General features: G+C 36.6%; 1 protein-coding gene across 1 annotated transcript in view; it reads right to left on the bottom strand.

The window, feature by feature from the left end:
* Positions 1-13381, bottom strand: part of PSME4 (proteasome activator subunit 4) — a 96050-nt gene that overhangs the window by 79289 nt on the left and 3380 nt on the right. The window lies entirely within an intron of this gene.

Below are 13381 nucleotides of genomic sequence, written 5' to 3'. Positions count from 1 at the left end.
AAGAATAAAAGGTATCACCATTTTGCAATATCTAACAGATGTAGGACAGTTACTAACATCACAAAAAGAGAAAATCAGGGATTACGCATCTCCTGATAAAATTATACAGTACTGACTATTACATAGTCTTGAAAAAGAAAATGAAACTATGTCCTGAATAGCAGCAACAAAATCAATTACTGTGTCTTTACCACTTCAATTTGACTTCCACTAAAGGTAATTAGAATTATGTAATTAATAAAGCTGATTTTAAAAGATACAAATAAAAATTGTAAGCTTACAGAAACTATGCCCTCTTTTCAATTTTTTGTGGGACACCTATAAAACTGGTTGTAAAATAGGCCACAAAGAAAGCCTTACTTAATTGTAACATGTGAATATTATACTAGCCAAGTAGTCTGATTATAATAAAATGTAAATTAGAAAATATTAACCAAGTATAATAAAAAGAAACCAAATCATTTAAAAGCATGCATATGGGGATTTCCCTGGTGGCGCAGTGGTTAAGAATCTGCCTGCCAATGCAGGGGACACAGGTTCCAGCCCTGGTCCACGAGGATCCCACATGCCGCGGAGCAACAAAGCCCGTGCGTCACAACTACTGAGCCTGAGCTCTAGAGCCTGCAAGCCACAACTACTGAGCCTGAGTGCCACAACTACTGAAGCCCACGCGCCTAGTGCTCCACAAGAGAAGCCACCTCAATGAGAAGCCCGAGCACCACAATAAAGAGTAGCCCCCGCTCGCCGCATCTAGAGAAAGCCCGCGCGCAGCAACGAAGACCCAACGCAGCCAAAAAGAAGATTTTTAATTAAAAAAAAAAATGCCAAGACAGTTTCTCACTGCTAGAAACAGTAAGTGAACAGATTAAATGCAGGGTTTTCTCATAAACCCACCTGTCCTCTTTTCACTCAATTACCTATTTATTCAAAAAGCATTTCTAGGGCTTCCCTGGTGGCGCAGTGGTTGAGAGTCTGCCTGCCAATGCAGGGGACGCGGGTTCGTGCCCCGGTCCGGGAAGATCCCACATGCCGCGGAGCGGCTGGGCCCGTGAGCCATGGCCACTGAGCCTGTGTGTCCGGAGCCTGTGCTCCGCAATGGGAGAGGCCACAACAGTGAGAGGCCCGCGTACCGCAAAAAAAAAAAAAAAAAAAAAAAGCATTTCTAGAGCAAATGACATGTACAGCACAAGAGTATGATCCAAATAGTTCCTTTAGGCTGAGAACTCACAATCAGATGTGAGGAGACATATACTCAGAAAACTAGGTAATATACTGAAGGAGGGGAATAAATGCAGTTTTATCAGAGTTTTGTGATTCTTTTTTTTTAACCAAAGTTTCATCATACATAAGTGATTATTGAACCGAATCTTGAAAGAATAGAGAGGTATCATGACTCTGAATAGGAAACTCAAGGTTAAGATAATCTGAGCATTTGGGGAAAGAGACAGCAAGAGGCGCAAAAGACAGCTCTAGGTAGAGGAACACAGAGAGAACAGCAAACTTCTGTGACAAGAAGACACAGCCAAAAGAACACTGCTTGTTCTATTTCCCCTCTAAAAAGTCAAACTGAGGATCAAAAAAGGGATAGACATCACAAACAATGGGATTTCCCTGGCGGTCCAGTGTTTAAGACTCCACCCTTCCAATGCAGTGGGCGGGGGTTGGATCCCTGGTCGGGGAACTAAGATCCCACTTGCCTCACAGTGGGGCCAAAACAACAACAAACAAACAAACAAACAAACATGGTTGCTGGTTGGAACAATGGGAACAAAGGTGTTATATAAAGTGGAGGATGTCTTATGTTTCCATGTTAACTTGTTTTGCAATTCCCAACATTATAATCAACTCTGGATAGACAGAATATTTATGGATTTCAACACAGTAGCCAAGCAAGCAGGACAGCATGGTTCTACAAGTTTGCTGAGAATTCACACTGCTCTATGTCAGTCCCTTGGGCAAGTCATTTAACCTCCCAGGCATTTGTAAAACCTGGGTTTTCTCACAGGGCTATGGTGATGGATAATTGATTAATGTGCATGAAAGACATTCTGATTTAATTGTTCTAGAATGGGCTTCTAGGTACCAGTTGTTTTTTATAAGTTTCCCAGATGTCTCACTATGTTTGAGAACCACTGCACCTTAGCAGACTGACTAGAGCACAATATATGCTTTTTAAACTCTGTTAAAATCATTAAAAATATAATACTAATACAATCTTGTTTCAATTTATGTTGTTTAATTACATATGAGGCTAAATACACCTTAAGATATTTGCCTTTAAAAAAATACAAAAAAAAAAAAGGTCAACCCAGAGAATAAACAATGAGTTAAGTAATGGATAATAAGACAATGTTCCTTCAGTATCTGTATCTAGCCATGCTGGAAATCTGTGGATGGTCCCATAAACCTATACATTTTCTTTTTTTTTTTTTTTAAACCAACTATAAGTTGCATCCTTGAGACTTGAGAGGAAAATATTATTGGGGGGGAGATTATTATTATTTTATCAGGAAAGCAATATATACTTATTTAAATGGTTCAAACAGTACACCAAGCATACAAATTTGAAACTGTTGTCTACAACTGTTAACAGCCTGTATAGTATCCTTCTAGACTTTATTTATATACAAATGTACATATGTATATACTTTATAAAAACATAAATGCGGGGCTTCCCTGGTGGCGCAGTGGTTGAAAATCTGCCTGCTAATGCAGGGGACACGGGTTCGAGCCCAGGTCTGGGAAGATCCCACATGCCGTGGAGCAACTAGGCCTGTGAGCCACAACTACTGAGCCTGCACATCTGAAGCCTGTGCTCTGCGACAAGAGAGGCCGCGAGAGTGAGAGGCCCGCGCACCGCGATGAAGAGTGGCCCCCGCTTGCCACAACTAGAGAAAGCCCTCGCACAGAAACGAAGACCCAACACAGCAAAAATAAATTAATTAATTAAACTCCTACCCACAACATCTTCTTTAAAAAAAAAAAAAAGAAAAAAAAACCATAACTGCAACGATACTATAGATATTATTTACCACTTATTTTTTTCACTTAATAGAAGTCAAGACACTGTTCAATGCCTATAAATATGGATTGGCCATTTTCTTTTTAATAGCTATCTAATATTCCATTATAAAAATAATGATTTCCTCAATCTTCTTTTTTTAGACATTTATGTTATTCCTGTTATTTTTTAAAATTACAAATAATATTTAGTAGATATCTTTGTATTTACATGTTTACACAAGTGTACAAGCATACTGAACAATGAATTCCTAGCTCAATTTGTTTGACATATTGGTGGGGAATACAAAAAACAGAAAATAAGACTTATGTTGAAATTCATTACACAAATTAATCTCATCCTGAAGCACTTAGTATAAAATGGAATTGGAATGGTATTTTTGCCTCCCTGAGAGGAAAATACTCTTGATGTCCCAATCAAAAGTGCTATCTTTGTCCTCTCTGCCCCTTATAGCTCGTACCAAACTTGAGTATTTTTCACATTCTATCTCATACTATAGTTATGTATGTAATACATTATTCTATTTCTTTAGCTGACTGAAATCTACATGGTGGCAGGGACCATGCCTCTGTACCTATTTAACCTTCGGCTCTAACCAGAGATGAAACAAGGTGAACACTGAGAAACATTTTCTCAACTGATTGAATGTATGAGTATACCTTGAGAAATATAGTGACATAAGTAATGACAAACAGCTCATCAGGACTAGTTCTATTTAAAAAAAAAAAAAAAACCTTCAAACTAACAATAAATATTTGACCAAATTAAACAAATTGACTTTAAAACATTAAGAGTAGGTTTCCAAAACACTAAAAACCAGATGTATCATCTTTACCAAGTGTAGTACTCCTGATGGAAGGCACTAAACAAGGAGATCTGAGGTCTATACTTCTCTTTACCCCCAACCACCACAGGCTGAACAACACAAGAGTTCCAGCATATTGTATGTCAGTTATATCCTTTATGACTTACTAAAATTGACAGGACAATTTCTAGAGTAATAAAGTCATTCAATATTAACACCTAACGATGCCTCTGTTCTTTTCCCAGTTGCTTCTCTCTTGAGGCATGGATAAGGGGCATTCATTTCTTGAAATGCTTTACTGAGTATCAATTAAGGGCCAGACATGGCAACAGGCAATGGAAACATAAAACAAGTAACAAATGGCCCTAGAGCATGCAGCCTAGAAAGGGAGACAGACAACTGATTATTTCAGTAAGTTAAAGTCTGAGTAGAGACTTTAACACTTGTGCTCAATTTGCTCCATCTCTGTTCCCACACATTAAATGGCTTTCTCCAAATTCCTCTGTACCTAACCAAATCCTATCTCAAAGCTCAGCTGCCGTTTCTCCTTCACTGGTAGTCTTCCCAGGCAACACAGCCCAGGGAGCTTTCCTCATTCTGGACACATGTTTAAGAGCAACAGCCCTGTGTTCAGCAGGGAAACTGGCTGTTACATAACCTCACTAAGACTCATTTCTTCAATGGTAAAATTGGGATAATAAACGTACCTACAGTTAAATGTTTGTGAAAATCAAATGAAATAATGAATATAAAGCCCTTAGCATAGTGCTGGCACATTCTGAGCCCTCAACAAATGGTAGGTAGTATCTATACCACTCATTTAACAATCTATGAATGCTCTCTTGTAAAATCCCTCTGGTTACTGATATTTTTAAACTGTCGCAACTTTTTGTTTCCATCTCTTGTATCTTTATAGCTCAATAAGTAGATGTGGATCATATATCTGTAGTACTGAAAGAAACCTGTAAAATCAGTAGCTTTCAAATTTCTTTGGCCACAACCCACAGTAATAAATATATAATACACTATACACAAACACATATGTATACTTTCAAATTTCTTTGGCCACAGCCCACAGTAATAAATATATAATACACTATACACAAACACATATGTATAACTGAAACAAAGGTCATGATCGTTCACCCTTATTACTTCCAAATTCACTCTAATAATGTTAGTCTCGTTCAACAAATCAAACCAAACGGAACCAAACCCAAACTGGTCAAGACCTACTAAACTGATTTCACAACACTTCGGTCATAACTGAAAATTTGGGAAATTCTCTATAAACACTTTAAATGAATATACAGATGAAATATTATGAGACACTCCAGACAAACAAACAAAAACAAACAAAAAACAAAACACAAAGTGAAAAGGTCTTGGATATTTGTCTGTTAAATTTTGAGTGTTTTTTTTTAATCACACTTTTTTAAAAGTCTTTATTGAATTTGTTACAATATTGTTTCTGTTTTATTATATTTTGGTTTTTTGGCTGCAAGGCATATGGGATCTTAGCTCCCCCACCAAGGAGCGAACCTGTACCCCGTGCATTGGAGGCAAAGTCTTAACCACTAGACTGCCAGCAAAGTCCCTAAATCACACTTCTAAATCATTACTGAACTGTTAAATACCAACTTTTCTCCTGCCATTCACAAATTAGGGACCTCTGTTTGTTATATGTTCACAGAAATTTGACAACATTTTATTAACTAGGATCTCTGGAAGTAACCTACCTTCCCTTAGAACACAAGCTATGCCAACTAAGCTCTTCAGGAATCTGCCTAAAATATAAGCACTCACATGCATTCATAAAATTTCTTGCTCTAAAAGCTTCTACTTCATCCTTGGCTTAAAAAAGAAAACTGTCATATAGAGAACAAAGTAGTGGTTACCAGTGGGGAAAGGGAAGGCGGAAGGGCAACATACGGGTAGGAGATTAAGAGGCACAAACTACTATTTATAAAGTAAGCTACAAGGACATATTGTACAACACAGGGAATATAGCCAATATTTTATAATAACTATAAATGGAGCACAACCCTTAAAAATTGTTAATCATTATCTTGTACACCTGTAACATATATCATACATCAACTATTCTTCAATTAAAAACATAAAGGAAAAAGGAAAAAAGAAAATTGTCAGCATCAAGAGATGAATGGATAAAGAAGATGTGGTACATATATACAATGGAATACTACTCAGCCATAAAAAAGGAACGAAATTGGGTCATTTGTAGAGACGTGGATGGATCTACAGACTTTCTTACAGGGTGAAGTCAGAAAGAAAAAAACAAATATCATATATTAATGCATATACGTGGAACCTAGAAAATGGTACAGATGAACCGCTTTGCAGGGCAGAAACAGAGACACAGACGTAGAGGACAAACGAATGTACACCAAGGGCGGAAACTGGCGGGGGGGTGGGTGGGGGGCTGGGTTGAATTGGGAGATTGGGATTGACATATATACATTAATATGTATAAAATGGATAACTGGGCATCCCTGGTGGCGCAGTGGTTGGGGTTCTGCCTGCTAATGCAGGGGACACGGGTTCGAGCCCTGGTCTGGGAAGATCCCACATGCCGTGGAGCGGCTGGGCCCGTGGGCCACAACTGCTGAGCCTGCACGTCTGGAGCCTGTGCTCCGCAACGGGAGAGGCCGCGACAGTGAGAGGCCTGTGCACCGCGATGAATAGTGGTCCCCACTTGCCACAACTAGAGAAAGCCCTCGCACAGAAACGAAGACCCAACACAGCTAAAAATTAATTAATTAATTAATTTTTTAAAAAAGGCAGCATCTTCCTATGCACAATTGCCTTCATTAAAATGGATAACTAATAAAAACCCACTGTATAAAAAGTAAATTAAATTAAATTTAAAAAAAAAAGAAAAAGAAGATCATCAGAAAATGAAATGAAACTGCCACACTTAACAGTCCAAAGATTACTAACACATTCTATTTAGACTGCCTACCATTAGAAGATTATAAAGAATTTTTTGAAATAGAAACAAAGAAAACAACAGCAAAGATCAATAAAACTAAAAGCTGGTTCTTTGAGAAGATAAATAAAATTGATAAACCATTAGCCAGACTCATCAAGAGGGAGGGGACTCAAATAAATAAAATTTGAAATGAAAAAGGAGAAGTTACAACAAACACCACAGAAATACAAAGCATCCTAAGAGACTACTACAAGCAACTCTATGCCAATAAAATGGACAACCTGGAAGAAATGGACAAATTCTTAGAAAGGTAAAACCTTCCAAGACAGAACCAGGAAGAAGTAGAAAATATGAACAGACCAATCACAAGTAATGAAATTGAAACTGTGATTAAAAATCTTCCAACAAACAAAAGTCCAGGACCAGATGGCTTCACAGGTGAATTCTATCAAACATTTAGAGAAGAGCTAACACCCATCCTTCTCAAACTCTTCCAAAAATTGCAGAGGAAGGAACACTCCCAAACTCAATCTATGAGGCCACTATCACCCTGATACCAAAACCAGACAAAGATACTACAAAAAAAGAAAATTACAGACCAATATCACTGATGAATATAGTTGCAAAAATCCTCAACAAAATACTAGTAAACAGAATCCAACAACACATTAAAAGGATCATACACCATGATCAAGTGGGATTTATCCCAGGGATACAAGGATTCTTCAATATATGCAAATCAATCAATGTGATACACCATATTAACAAATTGAAGAAGAAAAACCATATGATCATCTCAACAGATGCAAAAAAGCTTTTGACAAAATTCAACACCCATTTATGATAAAAACTCTCCAGAAAGTGGGCATAGAGGGAAACTACCTCAACATAATAAAGGCCATATATAACAAACCCACAGCAAACATCATTCTCAATGGTGAAAAACTGAAAGCATTTCCTCTAAGATCAGGAACAAGACAAGGATGTCCACTCTCCCCACTATCATTCAACATAGTTTTGGAAGTCCTAGCCATGGCAATCAGAGAAGAAAAAGAAATAAAAGGAATACAAATTGGAAAAGAAGAAGTAAAACTATCACTGTTTGCAGGTGACATGATACTATACAGAGAATCCTAAAGATGCCACCAGAAAACTACTAGAGCTAATCAATGAATCTGGTAAAGGTGCAGGATACAAAATTAATGCACAGAAATCTCTTGCATTCCTATATACTAATGATGAAAAATCCGAAAGAAACCTACCAAGGGAGACAAAAGACCTGTATGCAGAAAACTATAAGACACTGATGAAAGAAATCAAAGGGGACACAAACAGATGGAGAGACATACCACGTTCTTGGATTGGAAGAATCAATATTGTGAAAATGACTATACTACCTAAAGCAATCTACAGATTCAGTGCAACCCCTATCAAATTACCAATGGCATTTTTTACAGAACTAGAACAAAAGGTCTTAAAATTTGTATGGAGACACAAAAGACCCCGAATAGCCAAAGCAGTCTTGAGGGAAAAACACGGAGCTGGAGGAATCAGGCTCTCCAACTTCAGACTATACTACAAAGCTACAGTAATCAAGACACTATGGTAGTGGCACAAAAACAGAAATATAAATGGAACAGGACAGAAAGCCCAGAGATAAACCCACACACCTAAGGTCAACTAATCTATGACAAAGGAGGCAAGGATATACAATGGAGGAAAGACAGTCTCTTCAATAAGTGGTGCTGGGAAAACTGGACAGCTACATGTAAAAGAATGAAATTAGAACACTCCCTAGCCCCATACACAAAAATAAACTCAAAATGGATTAGAGACCTAAATGTAAGACCAGACACTATAAAACTCTTAGAGGAAAACAGAGGAAGAACACTCTTTGACATAAATCACAGCAAGATCTTTTTTGATCCACCTCCTAGAGAAATGGAAATAAAAGCAAAAATAAACAAATGGGACCTAATGAAACTTAAAAGCTTTGGCAAAGCAAAGGAAATTACAAACAAGATGAAAAGACAACCCTCAGAATGGGAGAAAATATTTGCAAACGAAGCAACAGAAAAAGGATTAATCTCTAAAATATATAAACAGGGCTTCCCTGGTGGCGCAGTGGTTGAGAGTCCGCCTGCCGATGCAGGGGACACGGGTTCGTGCCCCGGTTCGGGAAGATCCCACATGCTGTGGGGCGGCTGGGCCCGTGAGCCATGGCCGCTGAGCCTGGCGTCCGGAGCCTGTGCTCCACAAGGGGAGAGGCCACAACAGTGAGAGGCCCACATACAGCCAAAAAAAAAAATAATAATAATAAAATAAAATAAAATAAAATAAAATAAAATATATAAACAGCTCATGCAGCTCAATATTAAAAAAACAAACAACCCAATCAAAAACTGGGCACAAGACCTAAATAGACATTTCTCCAAAGCAGACATACAGATGGCCAAGAAGCACATGAAAAGCTGCTCAACGTCACTAATTATTAGAGAAATACAAGTCAAAACTACAATGAGGTATCAGCTCACAACAGTTAGAATGGGCATCGTCAGAAAATCTACAAACAACAAATGCTGGAGAAAAGAGAACCCTCTTGCACTGTTGGTGGGAATGAAAATTGATACAGCCACTATGGAGAACAGTATGGAGGTTCCTTTAAAAAGTAAAAATAGAATTACCATATGACCCAGCAATCCCACTACTGGGCATATACCCAGAGAAAACCATAATTCAAAAAGACACATGCACCCCAATGTTCATTGCAGCACTATTTACAATAGCCAGGTCATGGAAGCAACCTAAATGCCCATCGACAGATGAATGAATAAAGAAGATGTGGTACATATATACAATGGAATATTACTCAGCCATAAAAAGGAACGAAATTTGTAGAGACGTGGATGGATATAGAGACTGTCATACGGATTAAAGTAAGCCAGAAAGAGAAACACAAATATCGTATATTAATGCATATATGTGGAACCTAGAAAAATGGTACAGATGTACCGGTTTGCAGGGCAGAAACAGAGACACAGATGTAGAGAATAAACGTATGGACACCAAGGGGGGAAAGTGGCCAGGGGTGTGATGAATTGGGCGATTGGGATTGACATGTATACACTGATGTGTATAAAATGGATAACTAATAAGGACCTGCTGTATAAAAAAATAAATTTAAAAAGTCTGTGTTTGAAAAAAAGATTATAAAGCATTTTTAATAATATTTTAAGCAACCTCCAACTTACTTGAACTAAAATACTACTCTCAAACCCATTTCACAGCTGCAATGGTGTTAAGTTTTTTCTTAGAAAGGGAAAAAGCCTTTATTATATTTTTTAACTCTAAAATTTAGGGTCTGGGTGTTATGAATAAAGCCAAATTAGCATAAAAAGGTAATGACCACTACCAAAATTTTATGGTTCATCTATCAAAAAAATTGTAGTAGTGATACTCTAAATTTTTAAACACTAAATATTTAACAATGACAGATTTATTTTTAAATGAAAATTTCAAACTCCCTGATGCAACCCAAATAATCTGCTCTCTTCTCTAATTAACTTTGTTAAACCCCACTCCCCATACCCTCTCTCTTTGGGTTATGAAACACACCATTCTCTTACTCAACCAAGTTGCTCCTTCCCTCTTCTTTCGTTAAATATACACTTTCTTTTGAACCCAGTATTAAAACAGATCTCACCCCAAATTCGTTTTCTCCATTTTGACCGTAAAAGTAACAATTCATGAGAAACTGCATAATGCTTTAGTTTACAAGGAACAAAAAAGTTAATTCTAATATTACTGAGTACCTATGAATGTATATACTGCTACACTAAATGCTGTGGGTGCAGGGAAGGAGAAGTAAATATGGAAGACTCTGACCTCAAGAAAGCTCACAGTAGAGAGAAGATAGGTACACAAAGAATACAAAAGCATGAATAAGGGATCAAGAGAGTGCACTAAAAGGGAAGAAATGCTGAGCCCAGGCCGAATATGGAAGTAGGCAACTTCAGGATTCCAAATGGGAATATTTATAGTATGTGCTGCTTTTAACATTCCAGTGGCCGGTATCAATGAATACAGAGGATTTTTATTGTTTTTTTGCTTGCTGTTGCTTTTATTATCATGTCTCAGCTTGCTTTTCACACAGTATAAATGAGATTTTGGTCTAAATTCTCTACAAACGTTAGAGGAAACACATATTTGAATTTTATATTAAAAAATGTGGGAGGTGGGGAGGGAGATTCACTAGAAATTAGTCTCACTTAATAGATAAAAAAAGATAACTCCCAGGTTCTACAATGAGAACAACTGGTTTAGAAGTTGTGTACTTATTTACTAATAAATAAAGGTCCCTTAAAAAACGTTAGTGATTTGCCTCTGTTTCATTTCAATTAAGAACACACACTTCAAAGACAATTTGATTTTATAAACACTTCATCAAGAAATTGTTTTTAAGTAATACATTCAGATCTCAAAAGAAAAACACATGGTACTGTTTTACTAACTGTTTTCTAACTGCCTTTCTCAGTGCCTCAATGTATGGCATTAAAACAGACCAGTCAGATTGAGAATTTTTTTTAAGTAATGCGCTTAGCATTCATATTTCCTTCCCCCAAATTTCTTGTTGGAGTTACGTCTTGCTTGCTCTGTCCTAAATGAACAAAAATGTGCACTAAGAGAAAAAGAACACGCTGGAACTGCCCTGGAGGGCGGAATTCTTTCACTGACATATCCCAAGTGACACAAACAGTGCCCATCCCATACAAGGCACTCACAAAATAATTTGTTCAAAGAAGACTCCTGTCTCTACTACTTTGCATCAAGCTATGTATTAACCTATGAACTTCAGTGTCTTCATTTTTAAAATAGAGATAATTCAAGGGAGTCCTTGTTATCCCAGGATTGATTCTATGTCTCCAAAGTTAAGAGGGGAAGAAAAAGATGTCATAATATGAAAATATTCATTAATGAGCTATTTCTTTTATCTCTGTCCATGAGGTCTGTTTATAGTGAACCTTAGACAAAACAATGCAAATGAAATGGAAACTCAGGAGTAAAATTACAAATTCTGTAAAGAAGCCAACTTCATGAGGTTGATCAAAGTAATATTGTTACTCTTTTAGGTTTGATAATGATATTGGTATTGACTTTTTGTTTAATTCCTTTTCCCTTAAAGATATATACTGGAAATATTTATGAATGAAGAATATGCTTCAAAAAAAATGGTTGAAGGGGGTGGTGGTAGGAGACACCTAATTGGCCGTGAGTTGGTAACTGTTGAACATGGGTGATGGGTACACCCAGGTTCATTATATTATTCTTTCCTCTCCTGTATATGTTTGACATTTTCCATAATAAAAAAGTATTTAAAGCAAAGAAAAGAAGTTAGAAAACTATTCACATCAGAATCACACATATAGTCAATGACAAATGAGACTCAGGCAGAAATAGCCAGTTAACTAGTAAAGAGAAAACTGACGAGGTGTTTTAAAAGAAAGAGTAAGAGACACCCCTGGAAAATGGGAAGAGCCTCAAATATTTTAAAAAATATACATTTGACATTGCTATGAAAAATCAAACGTGTGTATGTGTAGGGGCAGGAGGTATATGAGAACTCTTTGTACTTTTTGCTCAATTTTGCTCTGAACCTAAAACTACTCTAAAAAATAGTATGTTAGTTATAAAAAAAACCAACAGAAAAACGAGTGAAAGATAACTTACTGTGCTGTTATACAACTTTATCAGAAAAATTTGTCTCTCCAAAATCAATCAATTCATGTATTTTGTTTTTTCCTATGGAAAATCAACTTTCTCCCTACAAAATTTTGGGTCCTGTTTTGAGTGTGGCCACTTATATAACAGAGACAAACCTTTTCTACTACTTTCTCCAACTGGCTCTCACTGATGAATGTGGCAATTTGTCAAGATTTTGAGATTCTTTTACAAATAAAAAGCTTATCTTTATTGTGTACTTCACAATTTCAATACTCAAATATTACTCTATTAAGTACATCCTGTTAACAGACAAGATTAACACTGAGATTTAGTGGTTAACATTTTCTTCTTTCTTCTCTAACATAGAAATGATATGGATTTGTGTGCTCCTGTGGTCACATACTGCTCTCCACAAGAGGAGGTTAGTGTATTTGATAATGTATATTTTGACTAAACAAGTTTCCAGTGGTTGTATAATCTAATTAAATATATTATGTGGTTTAATCCAATTCCTATCAGGTAAGGCCACATAATATTCTTAATAATAATTAAACAAGGGAGCTACAGTTTAATTAGCAAATTAATCATTAGCAAATGATTCCTCAGTATAACACAATCATTTCATTATACATAATACAATCATTTCATTCACAGCAGAGAATATAACATTTTCACTGAAACAAAGCATCTAAATTTGCTTCATAATACTCCAAACTCACACACTTCACTAAAATCAAAATTCTGCTTTAAAAAAAAAACACAAAAGAAAGAAATGATCTAATTTTGTGTTTAAGATTTTGCTTTTATGAAACAATTCGCTGCTAAGTTTTAGGTTTGAAAAACCATGCGTAGTCTACACTCTCACTCTTCAAAAGAGGAC

The sequence above is a fragment of the Mesoplodon bidens genome, assembly GCF_964165515.1.
Source record: "Mesoplodon bidens genome assembly, chromosome: 14".
NCBI classification, from domain to species: domain Eukaryota; kingdom Metazoa; phylum Chordata; class Mammalia; order Artiodactyla; family Ziphiidae; genus Mesoplodon; species Mesoplodon bidens.
Note: the sequence above shows the minus strand (reverse complement) of the source record. Positions and strands in the feature narration are given on the sequence as shown.